Consider the following 24,919-nt stretch of genomic DNA (forward strand, 5'->3'; position numbering starts at 1 on the left):
ACTGTGCCACCAGGGAAGCCCATGAGCAGTATTTCTTGATGTGTTCTTTTGTTTCAGAAACTGACCTAAACCAGATCCTGTAGAAAGACTGGGAAATTTAAGTTGTGGGTAAACAATATAAAACGGCATTATTTCAACACCCAGTTCTCTTAGTGGGTGTCATTAGGGTACTTCACTGTGAGATGAAGCAGAACTGAGTTGTGAAGTCAAATTAGCTGCCTGCATGCATTGACTTGCTGAAGAGCTAGGAGGAGAGACTCTGAGTGGAACTTGCTGGGTTTGTTCTTAGTAGCAACGTGGGACCCTAGTAGAGCATTTCCAGGGCAATCCCCCTGGCACATGTGGGATAGAGGATGTGGGAGATCAAGGTTTGAAGGAGAGAACTAGACCTGGATGGGGCTGCAAAGTCATCAAATCCAATCTGCCTGCTTTACAGAGAGGAAAACAGTGGAATAGATATAGGTAACGTGAAGGTCCCCCTAAGTCATACGGAGAGTCAGTGGAACACCAGGGGGGCTCATGGTGAGTTTGCTCTTCAACTGGGCTCCGTCTATTCACTCATTCAACCATTCATCTACCTACTGATGCATTCATTCTGTTGTCCATCCATTTGTTCATTGATTCTTTTTTTTCTAATGGCACATACTATTTTATTTATTTATTTACTTTTAAAATATTTATTTATTTATTTGGCTATACCAGGTCTTAGTTGTGGCATGTGGGGATCTTTAGTTGTGGCATGCAAACTCTTAGTTGCGGCATGTGGGATCTAGTTCCCTGACCAGGGATTGAACCCGGGCCCCCTGCGTTGGGAGTGTGGAGTCTTAGCCACTGGACCACCAGGGAAGTACCGTTCCTTGATTCTTATCCTTATTTCCATCTATTCATCCATCCTCTGTTCACTGGTTCTCATTTGCACATATCTATTCTTTCATTTGCCCTTATCATCACTCATTCTTACATCCATTCATTCTTTCCTCCCTGCATTAATCAATCAATTTATTAATCCACTCACCCATTTACTTACTCCACATCCACCAACCTACCCATGCATTTATCTATCCAATATACCCAAAAGTAGTAGATAACCCAGTGACTAGCACAAGGCTTCACAGAGACCAAGTGTCCAATAAAAGGTTATTGAGGGCAGAGACCTAAATAGACATTTCTCCAGAGAAGACATACAGATGGCCAACAGGCACATGAAAAGATGTTCAACATCACTAATTATTAGAGAAATGCAAATCAATGCCACAGTGAGGTATCGCCTCACACTGGTCAGAATGGCCACCGTCAAAAATTCTACAAAGAATAAATGCTGGAGAGGGTGTGGAGAAAAGGGAATCCTCCTACACTGTTGGTGGGAAAGTAAATTGGTGCAGCCACTATGGAGAGCGGTATGGAAGTTCCTTTAAAAAACTAAAAAATAGAGTTACCATATAATCCTGCAATCCCACTCCTGGGCATATATCCAGAGAAAACTCTAATTTGAAAAGATCCTTGCACCCCAATGTTCATAGCAGCATTATTTACAATAGCCAATAGCCATTATTTACAATAGCCATGGAAGCAACCTAAATGTCCATCGACAGATGAGTGGATCAAGATGTGATGTATATATACAATGGAATATTACTCAGCCATAAAAAAGAATGAAATAATGCCATTTGATGCAATGTAGATGGACCTAGAGATTATTATACTAAGTGAAATATCTCAGACAGAGAAAGACAAATATTTATGATATCACTTATATGTGGAATCTAAAATATGATACAAATGAACTTATTTACAAAACAGAAATAGACTCACAGACATAGAAGACAAACTTATGGTTGCCAAAGAGGACAGCAGTGGTGAGTAGGGGAGATAAATTAGGAGTTTGGGATTAACATATACGCACTGCTATATATAAAGTAGGTGAACAACAAGAACCTACTGTATTGCACAGGGAACTATACTCAATATCGATAATAACCTATAAGGGAAAAGAATCTGAAAAAGAATACATATATATGTATTCAGACATATATATCTGAATCGCTTTGCTGTACACCTGAAACTAACACAACATTGTAAGTTAACTATACTTCAGTTAAAATATAAATGCTTATTGAGTGAATAATAGTCACAACACTAATTTCCGTTTCTACTATTAACTCCTCTCTACCAGACGATCCACATATGTTATTCCTCGTCATCACCAGCAGCCCTCCGAGACACATACAGGTGTTTAACCTGGAACTTCAGAGTCTGTGGGGTTAGACTGCCCTCCCCCTCCCCTGCGGCTGTCTCCTAAAACCAACAACAATCTCTTCCAGTTTGCTGAGTCAAGACTTCTAGATTTTATTGGCTTCAGTCTCCTCCCCCACTTTCACTTTTAAATGAGGAAGAGAAAGGGGAATGTTACCACCTCGAACACTTGCAAAGTGATTTACGGTTTTTGACACAGCGTTTCCTTTGTTCGTCACCCATAAATTCTCAGTTTCCAGGATGTCCATAAAGAGATGTGATGCATCTGGTACAGTCTCTCTTTTCTGTTTTCTCTTGTCTGCTTCACTCTACTCATCCTTCAGGTCTCAGATTAGATGCTGTTTCCTCTGCAGACTCTTGCCTGACCTATCTGTGCTCCCACAGTGCCTTATCATACCGTGATTATTTATCACGCTATGTATTAACTCTCTCTCCCAGACTAGAGCACACGCGCCTGCCAAGGGGGACCAGGTCATTTTACCTCCACATCTCCGGGGCCTGGCACATAGGCGGTCTTAGGAAACACGCACATTCTGACTGTATGGCTCTCCATGCTGAAGGTTACACAAGCAGGCTCCATATGTTTACCCTTTTATGGCGGGCAGAATAATGGTCCCCAAAACATCTGGTATCCCAGTTCCCGGAACCTGTGAATATGGTACACGTGGCAAAAGGGACTTAACAGGTGTGATTTAATTAAGAATCATGATATGCGGAGATTATCCTGGATAATTTGGGTGGATTCAACATAATAATTTTAAGAGGGAGGCAAGGGGGTCAGAGTTTGAGAAGGCAATGTGAAGATGGAAGCAGAGGTCAGCGGGATGCAGGACCACAAGCCAAGGGATGCAGGCCCCTCTAGAAGCTGGGAAAGACAGGGAATTGGATTCTCTGCTAGAGACCCCAGAAGCAACACAGCCTGCCGACCTGTTTTGGACTTCTGACTTCCTGAACGGAAAAATAAAACATTTATGTTGCCTTATGCCACTTTGTTTGTGATAGTTTGTTACCACAGCAATAGAAAAATGAACGCTATTAGCAATTTTGTCTACTTTTGTCGCCGTGCTTGCTTCCCCCAAGGTCTCATTCATCTGCTTATTGCACGTTTATCGAATGGCTACCATGGGCACGGCACTGTGCTAGGTGCTGGAATTACATGGGGGGTAATAGCAGACATGAACTCTACCCTCTTGAAGCTCACAGAGAAATTTATACTCATCGTCTTGATTAGGGGGCACTTTAAGCTGCCGTGACAAACCCCCAAGAAAAAACTACCTACAATTTTATGTCTCTCTCATTTAACAGTACATAACTGAACAGTCTAGAGCTGTTTATCAACAGCTTTGTTTTTATCAACATGTAGCTTTCATATGTGGTTCAGAGCCAGCAGGAAAGGAAGAGGGAGGGAGGGAAGGAGAGAGAGAGAGAGAGAGAGAGAGAGAGAGAGAGAGAGAGAGAGAGAGGGCTTTTGAACATGTCTCTGACCAGAACTTACAGGCCAGGTCTAGCTGCAAAAGTGTCTGGGGAGGTGGGGGCATACAGGCTCTGGAGGCTGCCCTTCTAAAAATGGGAGGGGGTTTCTGTTACTTAAAGGAAGAAGGGAAATTTGGCTGCTGGGAAACCGTTAGCCATCTCCACCATTACAACTATAGCAAAAAGAAGAGGGAGTTTCAAAAGGAAGATTTGATCTCATCATCGAGATCTCTGAAGAAGTGATGTGAGATCTGAAAGACGAGCAGATGTTAACTAGGGGTCTGGAAGGGTGTTCTAAGCAGAGGGAACAGCATGTGCAAAGGTCCTGTGGAGGAAGCAAGGTGAGTGTGGTGAGGGACTCAAAGCCCTGTCCTACTGCCACCTTGTGGTCACATCTTTTTCCTTGATCAGCACTGAAATCCCCGAACTCACTACAGGCACATAATAGGGCTGCACCTGAAAGATGGTCAATGTGGCTGAAACAGACAGCATAAGGATGAGAGAAAATGTAGTAGAGGTAAAGCTGGAGTGTCAAGCTGACCTATGCTCGACTTTGTAAGTTATAATAATAAGTCTGTTATTCAAAGGGAGATCTGACAAACATGGCCCTGGCTGTCATGGAGATTAGAATCTACGAAGGATTTTCTAGAAAAGTTCTTAGATGAACTTCTCTTTCTAAGCCTGCACCTTCCTTATCAGGCATTAAATATTTATTTTCCTTCTCTCCAAGGGAAATATGGGAATAAAACATTGTGAACACTTCCCAAATAAGTCCCATTAAAATCAGCATGCCCCTCCCCTATGTTCATAGCAGCACTATTTACAGTAGCCAAGACATGGAAGCAACCTAAATGTCCATCAACAGATGAATGGGTAAAGAAGATGTGGTATATATATACAATGGAATATTACTCAGCCATTAAAAAGAATGAAATGCCATTTTCAGCAACATGAATGGACCTAGAGATGATCATACTAAGTGAAGTAAGTTAGAAAGAGAAAGACAAATACCTTATCATATCACTTATATGGAATCTAAAATATGATACAAATGAACTTATTTACAAAACAGAAACAGATTCACAGACATAGAGAACAGACTTGTGGTTGCCAAGGGGAAGGGGGTGGGGGAGGGATGGAGTGGGAGTTTGGGATTAGCAGATGCAAACTATTATATATAGAATGGATAAACAACAAGGTCCTACTGTATAGCACAGGGAACTATATTCAATACCCTATGATAAACCATAATGGAAAAAAATATGACAAAGAATGTATATATATGTGTAACAGAGTCACTTTGCTGTACAGGAGAAATTAACACATGATAAATCAACTATACTTCAATAAAAAAAAAATCAGCATGCCCCTTTCTTAGAAAGACAACATGGTAGTCACTTCTGTTGTTTGCCAGTGTTGGGGAGGGGGAAATTTCCCCCTCCACCGCTTGAGTTCTTGTGGCTGGACTAATAATAACATTGACACAACACAGACTAACAGTAAGACAGGTAACCAACCAGGACCTACTGTAAAGCACAGGGAACTCTATTCAATATTCTGTAATAACATATATGGGAAAAGAATCAGAAAAAGAATGGATATATGTATATGTATAACTGAATCACTTTGCTGTATACCTGAAACTAACACAACATTGTAAATCAACTATACTTAAAAACAAAAACAAAAAAACCCAAGGACTTCCCTGGTGGTCCAGTGGTTAAGACTCCTCGATCCCAATGCAGAGAGCCCGGGTTCGATCCCTGGTCAGGGAACTAGATCCCACATGCACGCCGCAACGAAGATCCCGCATGCTGCAACTAAGACCCGGTGCAGCCAAATAAATAAATTTAAAAAATTAAAATAAAATGATGCTCAGAGAGTGAACAAAATCAGGCAGCTTTTATAAATTTTTACACAAACAATAAATTTGTGAGGTTTTGACGGGACAAAAAACTTAGATGTGGGTGCTTAATTACTAAGGAATTTAATGCAAAGTTTGGGCCTGGGTAGTAACTTTAATTCAAAACAATCAATATGCCATTGAAGCACATTTTGGGGTGGCCTGCCTTTTGCCCCAACACCAAGGATCTCCAAATGATCCCCATTTGGGGCACTAGTATATAAATGAGCCAAAGAAGGCCTCTGTATATGCGTGTACTTCTTCACAGCAGGCTGAGATCCATTAGCTCAAAAGCCCATTGGCGCCAAACTCAAATTTTTACACATGCAATTGTTTAAAATATAGACTCAATAAGCAGATTTTTAACTAGTTAGAGCCTACCTGCTTTGCATACCCCAAGAAATTGCAGCCAGCATCCGCCAGCCATAGGTAAACCCTGTACCACCACAAGACCCCCAAACTGCTGCTGTGGGCTGGAGCTCTCTGACCCGAGGCTCCCTGCCTGTGCAGGGGAACAACAGCGCCTAGACCCAGAAGCCTCCTCTTCAATAGCCCTCTTGTTCCCTAGCCCACCTCCCCTTCTGGGTAGTAGCCCCCAGCCCTTTGCCTTTGGCAGGTTTCAAGTAGCGAAGACCCTCCTCACATGCAAACCTGTCAAAACAGCCTCCAAAGAAAATTCCTTGTGTGCTACTGCCACCTTGTGGTCATATCTTTTTCCTTGCTCCGCGCCAAAATCCCTGACCTCATTAGGCACTCGCGGGCTTTGTTGTCTGTCCTGGACGATGAGTCGTGGATGGCAGTGGCGAGTGTCACTCTGTTCCCAGCTCTCTGTTCCACCTGACACAGTGACCAGCAATGCTTGACAAGAGATTCTGGCCTCTCCGTCAGTCTGGGTACCTGAGCGAGAGAATGAACAGCGCCCCCTGCCGGCTTTCTCCACTATTGGCTCCCCGCCCCGCCTGGCTCCAGGCACCTCTCCTAAGAACCAATCAACGTTACCGTCTTTTTTTTTTTATTTTTATTTTTTTGCTTTGCTTCGTGGCTAGGGATTGAACCCGGGGCCATGGCAGTGAAAGCCCCGAGTCCTAAGCACTGGACCGCTAGGGAATTCCCAATGTTACCGTCTTTTTGTGCACCTGTTTCAGTCAATTAGGACTTTTATAACAAAATACCCTAGACTGGGTGGCTTGAACAACAGAAACTTATTACTCACAGTCTGGAGGCTGTGAACTCTGAGACCAGAGTGCAAAGAATGGTTTTGGTGACAGCCCTCCCCTGGCTTGCAGACAGCTGCAGAGAGGGGGAGAGGGAGAGAGAGAAAGAGAGAGAGAGAGAGAGATATCTCACCTCTCTCATTACAAGGGCACTAATCCCATCATGGGGGCTCCACCCTCATGACCTCATCCTAATTACCTCCTAAAGGCCCCATGATACCAGCACATCTAGACCTAGGGCTTCAACATAAGAATTCGGGGGAGACACAGACAGCCTCATAACAGCATGCTTCTGGAGATCTTGTATCCATTGCTTATATCTAAAGAAGTATGGAAAGTTCATGCCATGGTAAGGGGGTGGTTCTGCTATGGCATCCTGGAAACTTTTCACGTATTCATTTAGTCAGAGGCTTGAACTGTAGCTAATCTGAGTCTTGGCAGAAAGCTTAAAAAAAAAAAGGAAGCTTATGATCCTCCTGGAACATGAGAAAATGAGAGGCTTGTGAGCAGCTGCTATCTCCCATCTCCCACTCACTTTTTTTTTTTTTTGGCTGCACCTCATGGCTCAGTTCCCCGACCAGGGATTGAACCCAGGCCACGGCAGTGAAAGCCCAGAATCTTAATCACTAGGCCACCAGGGAACTCCCTCCTACTCACCTTTTTATCTTCCCTGGAGGCTTTCATGAGACAGTTTCTCATTGCTTCCTGGGTTCTGATGAGATGTCTTTCTGCCCAGTCCCCCTCAGATTGGAGCTGCAGAATATAAAAATGCTTAGCTGTAGTCTAGATTTGACTCTTATACTATACTAAAAAGGTATTTGGTCTTTGTTCCTGGCTGCTGGCACAGAGCTCCTACAACCCTTGTAATTTCCTGAGTGAGGGTGGTGGGAGTGCCTTGTGTTCTAATGAGGCCACTCTTGGTGGGTCTCTAGGGGCTGGTCATCAGAAAGACCAAGTCTTGATTAGAAGCGTGGAACTTTCATCACCACCCTCAACTTCCAGAGAGGGGAGAGGGGCTGGAGATTGAGTTAATCACCAATGGCCAATAGTTTAATCAAGCATGTCTATGTAATGGAACCTTCATAAAAACCCCTAAACAAAGGATGAAGATCTTTCTGAGTCATAAAACTGATTTAAGGAACCTGGTTAGATAAAGTACCGAGTTGAAAGCATTCCCAAGAACATCAATCTTGTTTTCTGGTGGAATGTGGAGAATTACATGAGTATTCATAACTCTTACCAAATTGTTCTCTTCTCTATTGAAATAAGTTCACACACAGAAGTGGTATTTGAACAAAAGGGTCTCATAAGAATCTCAAGACTTAAAAAAATCATTGCCACATCTTTTGAAAATAACTTTCCAAGAAACACCTGTAATTATAATTGGTTTTCCTCCTTGATAATTTGTTGCCTTGTTGATTTTTCTATGTTCCTAAATGGTAAGACAAGTAAGATCTATCAAGACAACAGAGCCTCAAGACTATTTTTGCTCTTTTCCAAAAGAAGGATGGAAAAAACAATAAAAACCCGTGATTTGCTTGGTTTCTCATTTTAACAAAATATTGAGAATTTCTTTTTATTTAAATTAGCGTATCTATCAAATGCAGTTTGTAGACCTGTAGTTTAAAGATTTGGATCCTGATTTTTTTTAAAAAACTGGACATTTCTGAGATCATTGGGGAAATTTGAATACTATCTGGATATCAGATAGTATAAAGGAAGTACTGTTGGTTTTCCTAGTGCGATACTGCTGTGGTGGTTATATATTTTTTAAAAAGATTCTCATCTAATAAAGACATCTGTGTACTAAAATATTTTGGGATTAAAAAGATGAGTTTAAAAAAAAAAAAAGCTCTTCCACTGGAGGAAAAAGAAAAAAGGATGAGTTCACAAGAAAAATCACTCAATAAAATTTACTATTACTTTAATAAATACTATTATAATTATAGCATATCAGGCATAAGTACAATCCTGGTCCACGTCCCTCCACCCTCGAAGGCAACCATAGCTTGGTCCATTTCTGAACATAAAGCTGCAAAACTGGATCTGGGATCATTTTCCCAGACACTTTTGGGGTTTTAGTTTGAGGTCCCCAAATCATTCAAAGTCTACACCCCTATCTTTTCTCCATTATCAGGAGATCTATGGTTGTCAATTTATGGTAAAGAAGGAAGCAATAAAACACTGGTCAGGGGCTTCCCTGGTGGTGCAGTGGTTGAGAATCCATCTGCCAATGCAGGGGACACGGGTTCGAGCCCTGGTCTGGGAAGATCCCCCATGCCACGGAGCAACTAAGCCTGTGCGCCACAACTACTGAAGCCTGCATGCCCTAGAGCCCGTGCTCCACAACAAGAGAAGCCAACGCAATGAGAAGCCCGCGCATTGCAACGCGGGGGCTACTCTTTGTTGCGGTGCGCGGTCTTCTCACTGCGGTGCCTTCTCTTGTTGCGGAGCACGGGCTCTAGGCACGTGGGCTTCAGCAGTTGTGGCACATAGGCTCAGTAGTTGTGGTGCACAGGCTTATCTGCTCCGCAGCATGCGGAATATTCCCAGACCAGTGATCGAACCTGTGTCCCCTGCATTGGGAGCACAGATTCTTAACCACTGCGCCACCAGGGAAGTCCCACAGGCGGGCTTCTTAGTTGCGGCTCCAGGGCTCCTTAACATGGTTCGCTGGCTCGCTGGCTCCTTAGTTGAGGCACTTGGGCTCCTTAGTTGTGGCATGTGAACTCTTAGTTGCGGCATGCATGTGGGATCTAGTTCCCTGACCAGGGATTGAACCTGGGCCCTCAGCATTGGGAGCACGGAGCCTTATCCACTGGACTGCCAGGGAAGTCCCAGCATAACACTATTATATATAAAATAAACAACAAGGTCATACTGTATAGCACAGGGAACTATATTCAGTATCTTGTAATAACCTATAACGGAAAAGAATAGATAACTAATAAGAACCTGTTGTATAACACGGGGAACTCTACTCAATACTCTGCAATGCCCTATATGGGAAAAGAATCTAAAAAAAAGAGTGGATACATGTATATGTATAACTGATTCACTTTGCTGTACACCTGAAACTAACACAACATTGTAAATCAACTATACTCCAATAAAAATTTTTTTAAAACTATAATGGAGGGCTTCCCTGGTGGCGCAGTGGTTGAGAATCTGCCTGCCAGTACAGGGGACACGGGTTCGAGCCCTGGTCTGGGAAGATCCCACATGCCGCGGAGCAACTAGGCCCGTGCGCCACAACTACTGAGCCTGCGCGTCTGGAGCCTGTGCTCCGCAACAAGAGAGGCCGCGATAGTGAGAGGCCCACACACCGCGATGAAGAGTGGCCCCGCTTGCCGCAACTAGAGAAAGCCCTCGCGCAGAAACGAAGACCCAACACAGCCAAAAATAAATAAATAAATAATTATTTTTTTTAAAAAAACTATAATGGAAGAGAATATGAAAAAATGTGTGTGTGTGTGTGTATATATATATATGTATAACTGAATCATTTTGCTGTATACCTGAAAGTAACACAACATTGTAAATCAACTATACTTCAATTTAAAAAAATTTTTTTTAAAAGATATGGATTGGACACTAGCACCCAGCTGTGCTCTTCTTCTATGTGATCAAGACAGAGAACTGAGAAGAGAATGACTTTCTCACACAGATTCAAGGTTTTTAATCTCGTGTCACTGCACGAACCTAAAGTCCTTTTCCATCTTAGAAAAATCCTGCAGAAGTGGTTCTCGTCCTCGTTCTACATTTGAGGCGCCTGAACGGACAGCTGACGTGACGTGCCAAGCCCACTCAGCTACTCAGTGGAGAAGCGGAATTCAAATTCTGGTCTGTGCAGTTCCCAAGACCCCGATTTTCCACTGAGCCATACTAGGAAACGTAAAAGGTCTTAGTTTGGGGTAGAAAAGTGTGGAGTGTGAATGAAGGGTGTAGCGGTTGGGAAAACCTCAAGAAGATAAGTGAACAGTGAATCCAGTGATCTTTGTAGGTGTTGGCAATCTTTTTATGTAAAAAAGAAAGTCAGAGAGGCTCAGTGGGCCACAGGGTCTCTGTTGCAACTTCTCAACGCCTGTTAGAATTGGGCGGGGGGGTGAGGTGGGGGGGCATCAAAAAGACAAGAGAGGGGAATTCCCTGGTGGTCCAGTGGTTAGGGCTCCGAGCTTCCATTGCGCAGGGGGCATGGGTCATGGGTTCCATCCCTGGTTGGGGAAATAAGATCCCTCAAGCCAAGCAATGTGGCAAAAAAAAAAAAAAAAGAAAAAAAAGATAAGAGATATAGTGTTGGTGGAGGTGCAGAAAAGGGAACCCTCATACACCGCTGGTGGGCATGTAAAGTGGGGCAACTGTTATCAGAAACAGTATGGAGGTTCCTCAAAAAATTAAAACTAGAACCACCATAGGATCCAGCAACCCTACTTCTGGGCTTGTATGTGTCAACCCTACTTCTGGCTTCAATAGTGTATATGTGTCAACCCAGTCTCCCAATTCCTCCCACCCCACCCCTTTCCCCCTTGGTAGCCATACATTTGTTCTCTATGTCTGTGTCTCTATTTCTGCTTTGCACATAAAGTCATCTATACCATTTTTCTAGATTCCATATACATGTAAAATATGATATTTGTTTTTCTCTTTCTCTATATGACACTCTCTAGGTCCATCCACGCCTCTACAAATAACCCAGTTTTTTGTTTTTGTTTTTTAATATATCTTTCTTATTTATCTATTTATTTTTAATTTAATTAATTTACTTATTTTTATTTATGGCTGTGTTGGGTCTTCGTTTCTGTGCGAGGGCTTTTCTCTAGTTGCGGCAAGTGGGGGCCACTCTTCATCGCGGTGTGCGGGCCTCTCACTATCGTGGCCTGTCTTGTTGCAGAGCACAGGCTCCAGACGCGCAGGCTCAGCAATTGTGGCTCACGGGCCTAGTTGCTCCGCGGCATGTGGGATCTTCCCAGACCAGGGCTCGAACCCGTGTCCCCTGCATTGGCAGGCAGATTCTCAACCACTGCGCCACCAGGGAAGCCCAAATAACCCAGTTTTGTTCCTTTCATGGCTGAGTAATATTCCATTGTATGTATGTACCACACCTTCTTTATCCATTCCTCTGTTGATGGACGTTTAGGTTGCTTCCATGTCCTGGCTATTGTAAATAGTAATTTCAATTTTAGATTTTTGAGATTTACTTTGGGGCACCAAGGAGATTACTCCTGGCCAGTTGTAATGTCAGAGATACATTTAGACCATTCTATGAGAGCAGAAAGAAATATCTCAAGGCAGAAGACTACGTTTACAGCAGCTAGATGTCCTTTCATAGGGTGAGGGTCTCCCCACCTCTTTCCCCCACTCTTCAGTTGATGTGGGTAGTTATGGTCTTGGGAGGAGACTGCAACGCATGGCAAGGAATTGGGGGAATCACTGTGATTCCTGGAGCTTCAATAATCTTTGCAAACGACTCTCTTCACATACGGCTTCAATTCAGTCAGTCAACACGTATTTACTGAACATTTGCCAAAATCTAGGCACTTTCTAAACACTGAGGATGTAGTCCCTGCCCTCAAGGGGCTTAATTTCTAGACTCCAGATATCTTTTTTTTTTTAATTGGGGAATAGTTGCTTTATAATGTTGTTAGTTTCTGCTGTTCAGCAAAGTGAAACAGCTGTATGTGTACATATCCCCTCCTTTTTGGACTTCCTTCTCATTTAGGTCACCACAGAGCACTGAGTAGAGTTCCCTGTGCTATACAGTAGTTTCTCATTAGTTATCTATTTTATACATAGTAGTGTACACACGTGAATCCCAATCTCCCAATTCATCCCACCGCCCCCTTCTCCCCTTGGTGTCCATACGTTTGTTCTCTCTGTCTGTGTCTCTATTTCTGCTTTGCAAATAGGTTCATCTGTACCATTTTTCTAGATTCCACCTATATGTGTTAATATATTTGTTTTTCTCTTTCTGACTTACTTCACTCTGTATGACAGTCTCTAGGTCCATCCATGTCTCTGCAAATGGCATGATTTCATTCCTTCTTATGGCTGAGTAATATTCCATTGCATATATGTACCACATCTTCTTTATCCATTCATCTGTCGATGGACACTTAGGTTGCTTCCATGTCCTGGCTATTGTAAATAGTGCTGCAGTGAACACTGGGGGGGTGCGTCTTTTGGAATTCTGGTTTTCTCCGGGTGTGTGCCCAGGAGTGGCTCCAGATATCTTATGATTTCAAGAACATCATGAATAATAGGTGTCATCAAACCCTAAGTGCTTTTGCCCCAACCAAGTGGTTTTTGTCATCACTGATGTCTCTAGAAGCCACGGCACCAGGGGAGGGGAGGGGTACTATACTGTCTACAGTGTTGACACACTCAGGACACACCCTGGGTGACACACATGGGTGACAAAGAAGATCAGGAGTGAAGTCTAGTGTCTCTTGTCCCCTCCCCGACCATGAAATCTAGAGATGACATCACAGGATAGTATAGAAGAATAAGATGGATAAAGATGGGTGGTGGGGAGAAATGGTGGGTTCTGGGGCAAAATGGCAGGACCATTCAATATCCAGGGGCATTGTGCTGTGTGTCCTACCAGACAAGAGCCCCCTTCTTGGCCTCACAACCCAGTGATCACCTTGAGATTTGGGTGGCGGGTAAGGTTTTGCATGATTTGAGGACTTTTTTTTTTTAATTTATGTGATTGACTAGTCATCCCCTGACTCTCATTTCTACATCACTTGCACTATCTCCTCTTTTTAACATCTTTGCTTTCTTAACTTTCTACGCCTTTGCTTTTTTTTGGGCGGGGGGGCTTAAACAACGGAAATTTATTGTCTCACAGTTCTGGAGGCTGGAACTCTTAAGACTGAGTGTCCGCAGGGTTGGTTCCTTCTGAAGCTGTCCCAGAGAAGCTGTCCCAGGCCTCTCTCCGGCTTCTGGTAGTTTGCTGGCAACCCTTGGCTTGTAGAAGCATCACCCTGACCCCTGCCTTCATCTTTATGTGGAGTTTTCCCTGTGTGTGTATCTGCCTCCGAATTGCCCCCTTTGTAAAGACACCAGTCATACTGGGTTTAGAGTCACCCTAATGACCTCATTATAACTTGATTACCTCTATAAAGACCCTTTCTCCAAATATGGTCACATTCTGAGGGTCTGGGGGTTAGGGCTTCAACATAGGCATGGGCTGGGGGGCATAATTTCATTCATGACATAGGGCAAGTGGAGAGAATGGCTGAGTGTCTTGTTGGGGCCTGTCCTGGGGTGAGAATTGAAGACAGGGCCGTCATCTCTGTTTTTGTTGGAATAGAGTCTACTATCTAAGTTTCTTGAACCTCTAAGTTTACGTACCGAGCTTTCCAGACTTCCTCAGGTAGGATTAACTCTGTAGCTACATCGTCAGCTGAGATTGTAAGCTGTGGCTAAAACAGCTACTAAGTGATGCGTGAGGGCGACCTCAGTGCTGTTCTCACTGGACTGTACTCATGCTTGGAGGCTCTGGAAGACAGCAGTCTTCTCAGCATTGCTTTTTACAGCTCTGTGGTTCTCGGAGACTTCCCACAAACTTCAGCTAATAAAAGCACTGATGTGTCTGCTCTGTCTTGACAGTCTTTGGGGGCTTTTTTTTTTAATATAAATTTATTTATTTCATTTATTTTTGGCTGCATTGGGTCTTCGGCAGCCACCGCAGTGAGAAGCGTGTGCACTGCAACGAAGAGTAGCCCCTGCTCACTGCAACTAGAGAAAGCCCACACGTAGCGCAGGGAAGTCCCCCCATGTCTATTTTAGATTGCATTTTTTCTCTTCAGTTATATCCCCCTTTTAACATGTATTTGAAATCATTATAGATTCACAGGAAGCTGGAAAAAATAGTTCAGATACTTAATGGTCCATTATTCACCCATAACAATAACAAATCCAAGAAGTTGATGTTAGGCAGATGACATGATACTCTATATAGAAAACCCTAAAGACTCCACACAGAAACTATTAGAACTAATAAATGAATTCACCAAAGAGGTGAAAGAATCAATGAATTAGCCAAAGAGATGAAAGACCTATACTCTGAAAACTATAAAACGCTGATGAAGGAAACTGAAGATGTTTTGAAAGAATGGAAAGATATCACATGCTCTTGGATTAGAAGTATTAATAGTTAAAATGGCCATACTACCCAAAGCAATCTACAGATTTAATGCAATCCCTATCAAAATACCCATGACATTTCTCAGGATCTAGAACAAACACTCCTAAAATTCATATGGAACCACAAAAGACCCCGAATTTGTAAAGCAAGCTTGAGAAAAAAGAACTAAGCTGGAGGAGAAAAAGAACAAAGCTGGAGAAAAAAGAACAAACCCTTGCAGACTTCAGAATATACGACAAAGCTACAGTAATCAAAAGAGCATGGTACCAGCACAAAAACAGACACATAGATTAATGTAACAGAATAGAGAGCCTGGAAATAAACCTGCACATTTATGGTCAATTAATTTATGACAAAGGAGGCCATATACAATGCAGAAAAGACAGTTTCTTTAATAAGTGGTGCTGGGAAAACTGGACAGCTACATGTAAAATAATGAGATTAGAACATTTCTAGGGAACTATATTCCACATCCTGTGATAAACCATAATGGAAAAGAATATAAAAAAACAATGTATATAGGTATATAACTGAGTCACTTTCCTGCACAGCAGAGATTGGCATAACATTGTAAACCAACTAGACTTAAATAGGGACTTCCCCAGTGACACAGTGGATAAGAATCCGCCTGCCAATGCAGGGGACACGGGTTCGAGCCCTGGTCCAGGAAGATCCCACATGCCACAGAGCAGCTAAGCCCATGCGCCACAGCTACTGAGCCTGTGCTCTAGAGCCCACGAGCCACAACTACTGAGCCCACGAGCCGCAACTACTGAAGTCTGTGTGCCTAGAGCCCATGCTCCGCAACAAGAGAAGCCACCGCGATGAGAAGCCCGCTCGCCGCAACTAGAGAAAAGCCTGCACGCATCAATGAAGACCCAACGCAGCCAAAAATAAATAAATAAATAAATAAATAAATTTATTTAAAAAAAAAAGAAAAGACTCTGCAAAAAGAAATCCTTGGGGCTGGATTTGTCAATTCTGTGCACTGGAGTTTTTAACTGTGAGAAATAAATATTTGTTGGTTAAGCCACCCTGTCTACGGTATTCTTTTAGAGCAACCTGAGCTGACAAAGACACCTACAAATGCAGCTGTACATGGGACAGGGGAGGAATGTGTGTTTTCCCTTTTCCATTGGATTTTTTTAAAAAATTAAAGTGGATCCCCACTTGAGGATTCCCCTTACTGGGCTGTAGGAACCCCCAAAGGCTCAAGTGCTAAGCATACTCCTGCCCCACTCTGCTGCCATCCCTCCGCCTTTTTTTCTCTGCCAACTTTTTTTTATGCACACGCTCCCAACCTTAGCAGCGGGTCAGCTCTGCTAAGACAAACCAAAAACTTGTGCTACAGCGCCACCTTCTGGAAAATGAAAGAAAGGCTCCCAAATATCAATCTCTTGAACTGTTAGAATCAAAGTAAACAAAGCCGTGGAGGTGACGTCAGCACCATGGTGGTGTGAGATGCTCCCTTTGTCTCTCCCCTTCAACCTCAACCAGTAAAACATCCGTAACTCAATAAGGGTTCCTCTGCTTAACACGCCAGGATGCTGGAGAGCTTCACACATCTGTATATCTAAAGGTGGGGGGAATGGAACATGTAGAAGAGGTGAAACCAGGTAGAGGTGGTGCCCACAATGCAGGTGACCATGGACACGGCAGAGGCACCTGCTATCCCAACATCCCAGGGTGTGATGCCAGTGACAGCGGTGACATCAGCAGCAGCAAGGCACCAGTGACCACATAGGCACAAGCAGTGACAACAAGGGCACCAGGCAACACCTCTGGCAAAGGCTGTTGGGGGCCGATTCTCAAATATAGCCAGAGGCAGCTCAAGTAAGACAAACAAAAAACTTGCGCTATAGCACCACCTACCGAAAAAAGAAAGTCCTCTAATTACTAACCTGTTGAATCGTTAGAATCAAGTGAAAAAAAAAAAAGCTTTACCTAAAAAAGAAAGGTGTTGGCTACTTCAAACGCACCAGCAGAGAACCAACTCATCAAGCACCATGAAAAACCACAGTAAAACAGTATTACAAAAAGAAAATGACAATTTTCCAGAAACAAACTTAAAGTCATGGAATATTGTGATCCAACTGATAGAGAATTCAAAATAGCTGTCATGAAGAAACTTCACAAGCTACAAGAAAACTCAGAAAGGCAGTTCAATGAGCTCAGGAACAAAATTAATGAACAATGGATGGACTTAAGAGATTGTTCTACCAAGTGAAGTGAGTCAGACAGAGAAAGACAAATATCATGTGATATCACTTATATGTGGAATCTAAAAAAATGATACAAATGAACTTATTTACAAACAGAAACAGACTCACAGACTTAGAAAATAAACTCATGGTTACCAAAGGGGTAAGGGGGGGAGGGATAGATTAGGAGTTTGGGATTAACACATACATACTACTATATATAAAACAGATAATCAACAAGGACCTACTGTATAGCACAGGGAACTCTACTCAATACTCTGTAATGACCTATATGGGAAAAGAATCTGAAGAAGAATAGATACATGTATACGTATAACTGAACTGCTTTGTTGTACACCTGAAACTAACACAACATTGTAAATCAACTATACTCCAATAAAAAAAAAAAAGACTGAGTACTAAGTGCTGGCAAAAAAATAAATAAAAATAAAAATAATGAACAGAAGGAATACTTTATCAAAGAGATTAAAACACCAAAAAAGAACCAAACAAACTCTGGAGCTGAAAAACTCAATAAATGAGATGAAGAATGCATTAGAAAGCACTAGAAATTGATCAGACCATATGGAAGACAGAATTAGCAAGATCAAAGAAATCTAGAAATGATACAGGTAGAAGAGGAGAAAGAACTAAGATCTTAAAAAATGAGGAAACTCTACAATAGCTATCTGACTTCATTATGAAGGGCTACTTTAGGATAATGGGTATCCCAGAAGAAGACAGGGAGAAGGGAGCAGAGTTTATTTAAAGAAATAATAGCTGAGAACTTCCCAGATTTGGGGAAGGAACTGTATGTCCTTGAAGCTAAGAGAACACCTCATTAACTCAATGCAAAAAGACCTTCTCCAAGGGGGCTTCCCTGGTGGTGCAGTGGTTAAGAATCTGCCTGCCAATGCAGGGGACAGGGGTTCGAGCCCTGGTCTGGGAAGATCCCACATGCCACAGAGCAACTAAGGCCGTGTGCCACAACTACTGAGCCTGTGCTCTAGAGCCCAAGAGCCACAACTACTGAGCCCACGTGCCACAACTACTGAAGCCCGTGCACCTAGAGCCCATGCTCCACAACAAGAGAAGCCACCACAACGAGCAGCCCAAGCACCTCAACGAAGAGTAGCCCTGGCTCGCCATAACTAGAGAAAAGCCTGCATGCAGCAGTGAAGACCCAATGCAGCCAAAAATTAAAAAAAAAAAAAGACCTTCTCCATTATATTAAAACTGTCAAAAGTCAATGACAAAGAATTTTAAAGGCAGTCAGGGAATAAGGATGGTAATCTACAAAGGAACTAGGCTATCTGTAGCAGAAGCCACAGGCCAGGAGACAGTGGAATGACAGTCTCAAAATACTGAAAGATTAAAAAATGTGCCAAATGTGCCCAAGAATACTCTATCCAGCGGAGTTATCTTTCCAATATGAATTAGAAATAAAGGGGGACACAGAGTTTTGAGGGCATTAGCCCACTGTGGCCCCCTTTGCTTGGCAAAGCAATAAAGTTATTCTTCCTGTCAAAAAAAAAGAAAAGAAATAAGCCTTTCTCCCAGACAGAAGAAAGCTGACAGAGTTCAACACTAGACCTTCCTTACAAAAAATGTTGAAAGGAGCTCTTCTACCTGAAACAAAAAGGCAAAAGTATACAAAATGTTGAGGAAGGTGATAAACAGATGGATGTATCAGAAAATTGCAACTCTATATCACAATAGGTTTTTAAACACTTAATTACAGCATAAAGGTTAAAAAGGAAAAAGTAGTACAAATAACTATAGCCACTTCAATTTGGCAACAAGCTCATAACATAAAAAGGGATAATTTGAGACAAAAAAACAGAAAAGAGAAAGAGGAAAAGGATAGAACCCATATAGGCAAATGAAGATAAGACGGTATCAGCAGAAAAAGGGCTATTTCATCTATGGGATGTTTTATACAAACCTCATGGGAACCACAGCACATAAATCTAGAGCAGAGACGTGAAATATAAAAAAAAGAGGAAACTAAGAAAAATATCATAGAAAAGCACTAAACTAAAATGGCAGACAGAAACCCACACAAAAATAAACAATAGAGATACAGAGCAACCAGGAAACAAAAGATAAAGTGGCAGGACTAAGTCCTCCTCTATCAATAATTACCCTAAATGTAAATGAATTGAATTTACCAAACAAAAGACACGGAGTGGCTGGATGGATTAAACAAAAACCCAAGACCCAACTATATGCTTCCTCCAAGAGACTCATCTCTGGGTTTCTAAAAACAAATGCTGGCTCAAAGTAAGGGATGAAAGATGATACTCCAAGCAAACGTCAGCCAGAAGAAAGTGGGTGTAGCCATACTCATATCAGACAAAAGAGACTTCAAGCCAAAAAAGGTAACAAGAGACAATAATGGACATTATATAATCACAAAGGGAACAATTCATCAAGAAAACATAACAGTTATCAATATAAATGCACCTAACTCAGGAGGACCAAAATATATAAAGCAATTATTTTTTTTTAATAAAGCAATTATTAACAGACCTAAAGAGAGAAAGTGACAGCAACACATTAATAGTAGGGGACGTTAACACCCCACTTACATCAATGGATAGATCATCCAGACAGAAAGTCAACAAGGAAACTATAGCCTTAAACAAAATATTAGAACAAATGAATTTGACAGATCTGTACAGAACACTCCATTCAAATGCAGCAGAACACGCATTCTTCTCAAGTGAACATGGAACATTCTCAAGCATAGACCATAGGCTGGGACACAAAACAAGTCTCAATAAATTTAAGACTGAAATCATATCAAGCATCTTTTCTGACCACAGTGGTATGCAGCTAGGAATCAACTAAAGAAGAAAGCTGGAAAAATCACAAATATATGGAGACTGAACAACATGCTACTGAACAACTATTGGGTCAGTAAAGAAACCAAAGGAGAAATTTTAAAATACCTGAAGATAAATGAAAATGAAAACATACAAAAATCTATGAGATGCAGCAAAAGCTAAACTTCTAAAAGTGAAATTTATAGCAATACAGGATTACCTAAAGAAACAAGAAAAATCTCAGAAAACAATCTAACTTTACACTTAAAGTAATTTAAAAAAGAACGAACAAAGCCCAAAGTCAGTAGAAGGAAGGAAATAATAAAGATAAGAACAGAAAGAAATTAAATAGAAACTAAAAAGACAATAGAAAAGATCAATGAAACTAAGAGCTGGTTCTTTAAAAAGATACACAAAACTGACAAACCTTTAGCCAGACTCACTAAGAAAAAAAGAGAGCAGGCTCATAAATAAGATCAGAAACAAAAGAGGAGAAATTACAATGGATACCACAGAAATACATTTTTCCAAAGAGGACATCCAAATGGCCAACAGGCACATGAAAAGATGCTCAACATCACTATTATTAGGGAAATGCAAATTCATACCACAATGAGCTATCACCTCACACCTGTTAGAAGTGCTATCATCACGAAGACAGGAGACAACAGGTGCTGGTGAGGATGTGGTGAAAAGGGAACCCTATAAAGTGCTGGAGGGAATCTAAATTGGTCCAACCACTATGGAAAACAATATGAAGGTTTCCTCCCAAATTAAAAATAGACCTACCAGGGCTTCCCTGGTGGCGCAGTGGTTGAGAATCTGCCTGCCAATGCAGGGGACACGGGTTCGAGCCCTGGTCTGGGAAGATCCCACATGCCGCAGAGCAGCTGGGCCCGTGAGCCACAACTACTGAGCCTGCGCGTCTGGAGCCTGTGCTCCGCAACAAGAGAGGCTGCGATAGTGAGAGGCCCACGCACCGTGATGAAGAGTGGCCCCCACTTGCCACAACTAGAGAAAGACCTCACACAGAAACGAAGACCCAACACCGCCATAAATAAATAAATAAATAAATAGAATCCGATTAAAAAAAAAAAAAAAAAGACCTACCATATGACCCAGCAATTCCACTCCTGGGTATATACCCAAAGGAAACAAAAACAGGATTTTGAGGCGATATCTGCACTCCCATGTTTATCACAGCATTATTCACAATAGCCAACATAATGGAAACAACCCACACTGATCAACAACAGATGAATGGGTAAAAAGATGTGGTATATACACACAATGGAATATTATGCAGTCATGAGAAAGGAGGACATACTGCCATTTGTGACAACATGGGCGGACCGTGAACTCATTAAGCTAAGTGAGATAAGTCAGACAGAGAAAGTAAGTACTCTATGAAATCACTCACTTATAAGTGGAACCTAAAAAAGTCAAACCTGTAGAAAATAGAAAGTAAAATTGTGTTACCAGGTACTGGGGGCTAAGATTGATGGTGTTTAAGGGTACGTATTTGTAAGGAGTAGTAAATAAGCCATAGAGATCTAATGCACAGTAAAACGAACATAAACAGTAACACTATCGTATAATTATGTAATGTGATAAATATTATTACAACATATATAAATGTATCAAAGTAACAGCTGTACACCTTAAATTTACACAATGTTACATGCGAAATTTATTCAATTAAAAAAAATGACATGACAGAGTGAGCACGCCTAGCATGTCCTATTTTAAGACTTTTAAAAGTATCAAATTGGCTACAGTTACGGCGAACTCTCGAGAGAAAAAGAACCCCTTGCATATTTAGGGAGCTCTTTGGGATGCCACACCCAGAGCACCTGAAATCGAAGACCTCCCTCTCCTCCGGGCAAGCCGGAGGCAGTGGGAGAGGGAAGGCAGGCCTGCTGGCCCTCCCCCGCCCCCAGCGCCCTGAAGGGCGCCGCCAGCCCCACCTGCTGGGCCCCCCGCCGCCCCCCCATGCCACCTGCTCGCCCCTCCGCGCCCAGGCCCGACAGAGGCGACGGGGTGCACCTCGAGGGCGTGCGCGGCCGCTTCCGACGGCGGGGCTCGAGACCATCCTCCCCCGGGAACGGCCGCTCATGTAGCGACTCCGGTTGTCACCGGGGAGCTCGCGGCGGACACTCACCCGTTGGAGATACTGTTCTTCCTCACCATGATGCGAGAGGTCTGAGGCTCCTACTTCCCGGGAATCCCACTCTTAGGCTTCTTCTAGAACATACAGCAGATCAGCTGCGGCCGCGGGCGTGCACACCCAGGAGGCCGGTGAGCACACGGCGCTCACAGGTTACCGAAGGCGCACGCGTTGCGCGCGCTCGGACCAGGCGGCGGAGGGGCGCACGGCGCATGCTCCACGGCCGCCTTGCCGGCGCGCCCTGGAGAGCAAGCGCGAGGCTGAGGGCGTGAGGCCGCGGCTGTGGGGCGGGCACGCAGGGAGCAGTGAGGGTGCGTCCTGCATTCGCTGCCGAGAGAGAGCAAAAGTGCACTGTCCATCCAGATGAATGTCATACTGCCCGTTAGAGCCCCCCCCCCGCACCCCCGCTGACCATCCCTGTTAAATACTCCAGTATTTGTCTGGTGGGAGCTCGACTCAATGGAAAAACCCAGCTCCGTGTCCCCCCACCCCCACCCCCAGCTCCCGGTAACCAGGGCCAGACCCGCACGGGTCCCTGGGACTTGTAGTCCTCAGGGCCTGGCCCACCCACCGTCCATCTCCTTCGGGAATTAGCCGTGCTTGATATGCATCAAATCCGGGTCCGTATGATTTCACGAGGGCCTACTGTGTACTGAACACCTTGCTAGGATTGGTGGGAAGTAGATGAGTTCATGCCCCAGCTCTCGTCCTCACATTAGGTTAAGCAGAAAGGTGAATTTGCGAAGTACAATGTAATGTACAAAAATTACGAATTATAGTGCTGTTGGAGGTCACGGAAGGGCCAGAGTCAGAAAGAACTTACTGGAAGATGTGGGGTTTCAATCAGGCTTTGAAACCTGTACCGATCTAGGTTAGGCAGAAATTGCAAAACCCAGAGGATGGAGGTGGCAAGGAGTATAAAGGAGAGTTTGATCTGGTTATCTGGAAGGCTTAAAGGGGAGCGTGGTGAGCAGGGCTCAGATGGGGAAGTGGACGCTTTCAGAAAGGGCCTCCGTTTTGAGTTCCTCTGCAGTGGAGACTTTTAACTACAGGCACTTATAGGCTTAAATAAAAACACCATCACAGGATTTACTTGTGTGTTTCCGGACCTCATGGCTCCTGTTTTGGTAAATCTCCTGTAAGAGAAGGGAGGGCTTCGAGGTCACGGGGAGAAGCCTTGGGTCCCCCACTCCCCCTGTTCTCCTGGCAGGGGGTTCTCATGGGGTGTGGGAATGACAGACACCTGATCTCACCCGCTTTCTTCTCTGATTCCAGGAAGGAGATTTTGCCTCCTACAAGCCCTGGATAAAACCAAGGTATCAATTCTGTCCCTGTCTTTCTCCATCTCCCCCTCCCTTCCCTCCTTCCTCTGGTTCCTCCCTCATTCCCTGTCCCTAGGGACACCGTTTGTCATTCTGAGGCACCCCCTCCTCACCTGTCACCAGTAGAAGCAGGACATCACTGAGGTATAAACCTGTGGGGGGTGGCCTTTTCTGTAGCATTCACAGGTGTACTCTCCAGCATGACTGGATTTTAGATGAGTCAGATGAAATTCAGCCAGGCCCTCTGTAGAGTCAGGTGATTGCAAGAACTCCAAGATATCTCCTCCCTTTCTGAGAGCAAAGTTTACATCCTTGGTGGGCGTCCAGCATCGCAGGGTCACGTTCCTCTGGGCAGGTACCACCGAGCTGGGCCAGGCACGGAGGGAGGGCTTCAGAAGGGACTGGAAGGAAGTAGATCTCAGGACTGGATGTGATCCACTCACCTGCTCTCAGGAAGCCCATTTAAAGAAGGGAGAGGGGAAAGTGGGACCTTTGGGGGGGGGGTGAAGGGTCAAGGAGGGTTTATGAAGAAACACTCACCATGTCTTCTTATGTCTCCTTGGCCAACACACAGCCCTGCAAAGAATCGTCCCTGAGACACAGGCACCTGCATGGAGCCCGCGTCCTCACCTCCTGGTCCCTGAGGGGCCGTCTCGGGGCTCATACGTGTGGGAGCTCTCACTTCCCCACGCTGGACTCTGGCTCCTGCTCTGCCCTCAGCTCCTCCACCATGTTCCATGAAGGTTCCCCTGTGCTGCTGTCACCTCCCAAGGCTCCAGGGCCTTTCTCGTTTCCACAAAAATTCCACCAATCCTCTTATTTTCTCTTTCTACCTGAACCACTCTTGGTGCAAAATCTATGCCTGAACACAGTCAAATTCAGACCTCAAATTCTAACACACCTAGATAAGCCAGGAATGCTGAAAGCCGGGATGCTGTTGGGAAGATGGAAAAAGTTGATACAGAGAAGTAGAGGATTTCCTGGCCAATAGGAACCTAATGGCTGGACCTTAGAACCGAGTGAAGGGGTCAATGTTACTGAACATTTTTTTTTTTTTTTTTTTTAATGAGAGTCTCTGGGAACTACAGTTTTCTCTCTTTTTTTATTATTTATTTATTTATTTATTATTTATGGCTGTGTTGGGTCTTCGTTTCTGTGCAAGGGCTTTCTCTAGTTGTGGCAAGCAGGGGCCACTCTTCATCGCGGTGCGCAGGCCTCTCACTATCGCGGCCTCTCTTGTTGCGGGGCACAGGCTCCAGACGCGCAGGCTCAGTAATTGTGGCTCACGGGCCCAGCTGCTCCACGGCGTGTGGGATTCTCCCAGACCAGGGCTCGAACCCGTGTCCCCTGCATTGGCAGGCAGATAGATTCTCAACCACTGCGCCACCAGGGAAGCCCAATACATT

At 43.7% G+C, this 24,919-nt stretch overlaps 1 long non-coding RNA gene across 2 annotated transcripts; it reads right to left on the reverse strand.

Annotated features, from left to right (window-relative positions):
- Window positions 1-96: 96 nt before the first annotated feature.
- On the reverse strand, window positions 97-23,764 carry LOC309648337. Of its 2 annotated transcripts, none has more exons than XR_014256604.1 (6): window positions 23,627-23,764; window positions 22,186-22,518; window positions 7,501-7,596; window positions 6,843-6,919; window positions 6,281-6,466; window positions 97-2,900 (listed from the first exon to the last, which is right to left on the reverse strand). It is a non-coding gene; the product is annotated as an uncharacterized lncRNA (long non-coding RNA). The 2 variants fall into 2 exon arrangements; XR_014256605.1 differs by lacking the exon at window positions 23,627-23,764 and adding an exon at window positions 23,285-23,487.
- Window positions 23,765-24,919: the final 1,155 nt, after the last annotated feature.

Source organism: Balaenoptera physalus (assembly GCF_965194825.1).
Source record: "Balaenoptera physalus genome assembly, chromosome: 19".
Taxonomy (NCBI): domain Eukaryota; kingdom Metazoa; phylum Chordata; class Mammalia; order Artiodactyla; family Balaenopteridae; genus Balaenoptera; species Balaenoptera physalus.